This window comes from Pteropus vampyrus, unplaced genomic scaffold (assembly GCF_000151845.1).
Source record: "Pteropus vampyrus isolate Shadow unplaced genomic scaffold, Pvam_2.0 Scaffold206, whole genome shotgun sequence".
Classification (NCBI taxonomy): Eukaryota; Metazoa; Chordata; class Mammalia; order Chiroptera; family Pteropodidae; genus Pteropus; species Pteropus vampyrus.
In genome coordinates this window covers 3,014,984-3,019,845 of record NW_011888987.1, presented here as the reverse complement: position 1 = coordinate 3,019,845, position 4,862 = coordinate 3,014,984, and positions in this window count along the sequence as shown.

The following is a 4,862-nucleotide window of genomic DNA, read 5'->3' as shown; positions in this document are numbered from 1 at the left end:
TCTTGCCTCACTGACACAATTCTTTAAGCATATTTTGTGGTAAACAAAAATTATTTATTTTCCCCTCATCTTTGCCAAGTGAATGTTTCATTGTTCTGCTAGGCTGACAGAACAGTTGAAGGCAAAAAAGGGAATACTCAGGAGTACAATCACTGATAAATAATTACAAGGGCATTATAATTATTTAATTAAAATCTGCACATAGAGAGAGATTATGAGTCTTTTCAGCTTGCTACCTCATTTAGATGATACTAGTCATTAACCAATTTAGCTGAGGTCAACTCCTAAATGTCCACATTTTCCACTTTATCTTTGAAACCTGTGCAGTCAGCAGCCATGGCTCCACGCTCTATGTCTCACTGTAAGGGAGCACAGGCACTCTCTCTAACAGCTTTAGGAGACACTTGCTATGTCTTCACTACCTGTAACCATCTCATAAACCTTCTCTGAGATTCTGAAGGTTTTTCTTTGAAACACTGTGCTCAGAATTTTTGGTGGCATTTAATTTACTCTTATTAAGAACACACAGAAACCTCTGCCAAATAGAAATCAACAGAATACAGGTCTGTCTGGAGCTCTCTCTAAAAGTTTCTTTTCTGATGTATTCTACATTCTTACTACCGAAGAAACTGTTGAGACAAAGGAAATGAGAGGGAGAAGCACTCATCTAAATGTGTTAATGGGTCTCTCGCTCTCGCTCTGTCTCTCTCTCTCATGTTTTACTTTGTTATTTATTTTACTCTGCTATGACCCAATTCTTCAGATTCACCTACTTTCTAAAAATGTCACAAATTACCCTGCTTTTGAAGTCAACTTGAAGTAGGACATCCTGGCAAATCAATAAAGTTTCACTGGCACAATACCTAAGTTAAAATAAGACAACTTGAATTATGGTCCAGTAGAAATTTTAATCAAATTAAAAATATGATACCTGGACCCTAGACTACTTCCTTGAAAGTATCCTATGATACATCCACCAACACAGGTAAGTCATCTCCAGAAACTAAAGAAACTGTATAAAATAGCCTCTGGTCTTTCAATGCCTTCCCCAAAATATAAATTTTAAGAACACTAAATGTTCCAGATATGATAGACCACACAGAAAACCAAATGCACAAATACCCTGAGAGAATTCTTTTGTCTCATTTTCTTCCTTAAAATAGGAGATGATTCTTCTACTCATAGGAGAAATAAAGTCTGGACTAAATAGAAACGAGCCAGACTAGACAACTTTTAGGATTTCATTTATCTATATTAATAATTACTTATCAATATGTAGATTCACCTATCTTTCCCTGTCAATTACTACTTATATAAAAATCTGCTTTCCCCTTTTCTCTGCTTAAATACATACTCTGCTACAGCAAATGTTCCTACTTCCAGTGACCAATCTAGCTCATTTCTATCTCAGGGCTTTAACCCTTGTTCTTTTCTCTACCTAGAATGTTCCCTTTTCAAAATCTTTGAATTTCTACTTCCTTTCTGTCATTCAGCTATTAGCTTAAACATTTCCTCAGAGCCATCTTTCCTTACCACCCTGTTTAAAGTAAGCAGCCACCTGTTATTCTCCCTCCTAATACCTTGTGTGTTACCTTCACGGCACTCATCAGTATTTTTAATTATGTAAGTATTCATTTAATGACTCATATATTGACTCTCTCTAGACTCTAAGCTCCATGAATAGAGGTGCCATGTTGGTTTTATCTGCTATTATAATCCCATTGTCTGGTACAGTGCATGAATGAATAAACTTGGAAGTAATAAACAATTTCATTTGAATAAATTTGCTCTTTTTATTCTTCCTTTTCATCTGAGCTGGTTAAATTATTGACTAGTGGCTGAGTATGATTGACAAGTGCTGTCTAAATCTTTGTGCATTATTATGTAACTTTTATCTTTACTCTTACAATGTTCTTTGTTTTCTTTTGATTTTGGTATTTTTCTCTATTGATATTTTTTTGACCTCTGATTGAATAAATTTGAAAATCTATCTCACAAAAATATTAAAATGTCATTTTAATATCTCTTTATTTTACTTATGTATTTATTTTATTAGGATCTTGATCTCTATCATTTATGGATACTTCCCTCAAAGAACCCTTAACTCATATTCCGCCTCAAAATTATCAAGTCAATCATTATAGAATTCATCCATACTTATTACTTAAGCAATAAATAAAACAAAATAATTTTTCAGTAATCAGCCTGTTATTTGGGGTTTTTTTGGTCAAATTTTTTTCTTTGTTAAAATAGGTATATTTAATTTTGTATAATAATAAAATGTAAAATCTTTCCAAATTGGCTTGTTTGCCCATTATATAATAACTCTAAAAAGATTTTATTTAACATGGGTAAAATTTTTTATGCATAAATGAAATACTACACAAGGCTTGACCAATATCTTTGTTTATGCTAATTAAGATTATGAGTCGTTCTACCTGAAGCAAAGTGTTCTCAAACCTTAAAAGCGTGCTTAACCAAATCCTGGCTCTTCAATATATTGTTCCTTGGATTGGGATGACTAACTTGTTTGCAAAGAGAAGATTGTTTATAGCACAAGTTCTGCTAAAGTCTTATTTTTCTGTTCATATTACTGTAATTTAATTATGATTATGTTGATACTATTCCCTGACATTTACTTTCTTTTCCTACTCCATGCAAGCTATGGCTCAGAAAGTTGAAATTAAAATACTGTTTTAGTTTGTCTTACAACTCAGAATATTTTAAACCACAAAGTTGTCATACAATATCACTTTCAGTACTATTTATATCAAAGTCATTTCTGTCCTTGTTATAGAATGGAGAGAAACTGAGCAAGTTGAGAAAACAGCTAACCCAGCATCTTGTGGGTTGGGTATTATGATGTAGCTTTAAATCTTATTTGGAATTTCATGTTTTGGGGGGACCAGTTTGAGAGCACTATTTATATATAAGAACAAAGACAATTCTCGAACCAAATATTAATGGTTTTTCAATTCCCCATTATTTTGAATTTTCTACAAAATATCTCCTAATTGAAGACATAGTTATGTTTGCTTAAGTGTCTTATTTTGTAATTTTGATCAAAGCATTTAATGAAGACCTTCTAAAAAATCATAGGAAATAATAAAACAAATAAAACAGCACTAGAAAATCAAGTCAATTTTACCCTGCATATATGTATTTCTGCAATCTCTCATCTCACCTCAGGAGATAATAGAAGTAATTTTTTCTCATTCACATTTATACTCTAAGTGTTGGCCTTGGTAAATACTCATCCAACATTTGTTGAAAAGAATTGAATTAAAACTCTTATTGTAAATGAGCAACTTTAAAATCCACTAGGTACTAAATAATTTGAAATTGTTCAGGTGAGACTCTGTAAAATATTGAAAATATATGTATTCGAATTTTGTTGGGTTTCCAATCTAAACCAACTATTTAACATAAATAAACTTTCCCTGCCAACCAACCTATTCAGAACATGTACTCATTTCTAAAATACCACCACTTTGGAAACTTGATAGGTTAGACTCAATATCGTGAAAGGAATTAGCTAAATCAGAAAGAAAGAGCCCACATCCTCTTAAAAACCTTTATCACAAATAAGCAGTAGAAATAGTTGTAAAAGAAAATATAACTTATAACACAGTGAATCTTCTAAAGATGAACTGGCATTACAGTTTCTGAAATATCACAGTGAAATTTTGCTTCTCAGCCTGAGGTTGACTATCTTTATTAATGTGATCTCATGGGGAATGATATTACATCACTTTCTGCATGCTATCTGCACACAGTTATTAAAGACCTTTAAATCTAATGTGCACTGACCTCTTGAACATTTGCTCTCACTAGTGGTTTCCAATTTCTTCTATATCAAATGGTGACCTTAACATTCTAACTCACTGGTGTAACTATTAGTATTGAGTTGACATGATAAATGACTATTCTTGCCACTCCTGGTCTTTTTTTTTATTATTGTTTTGTAGAAATTCAGTGGATAGTTTGATCTTTTCGGTTTGCCTTTTATTTCTCTTTAATAATGTTAACCTCATTGTTAACTTGCATCTCTTGTTAAAAAACTACTCACATAATTTAGTGAATATAATTTTTGAGGATTTGGTATTATTGATCGACTTTCATTTTTTAACTATATTCAACTGTGTCGATTCATGATTATCTATAAATTTGTTATCTTTCACACTTGCCAGTTTCATCATTTACCCTATCCTACCCAGTCCTACGGTTCTCATAATTATCTATAATTATTTTTTCAAAACCTTTATGATTTAGGTGACTATCAAAATTTTCTGTAGCCTTGACTCTCACTATAGGTTAGTGTCCACAGTTTATCCATCCAGGTGATGTTTATCTTCCTGCTACTTGATATTAAATATGTCTGAACCCAAATTTATTTTCTCTAGGCACTGTTATCCCCAAACTCTCTGTTCTTGATTATCATCAATGGCAGAACAGCCCTATATCAGGTTATGACAATAACAAATTGAGACTCATCTCTCATCTATGTCCACATAAATTATCTACACTACCTGATGGGCTATTTTTTTATTTACCAAGATTTTAGAAACTCTAATTAACATTTAATATTTAGTCTAGATTGCCATCAGTTGGCTTAACTGAATTTGTAGCTATATGCTTGCCTAAATAAAGTTAATATATACCTACAATATAGTGAGATAACAGTTTATAATGTTAATGAGTATTTGTTTAATGGGCAAGAGTTTTTATAATTAAATACTAAAAGGTTAAGTGCTACAGTCAAAAATTAAACCGAGTTATTTCTTAAATTATTACTGTTTCCATTTAGGTATCATCCTTAGAACATTTTGTAATCTAAAACTATTGTTACTATTGTATGATAA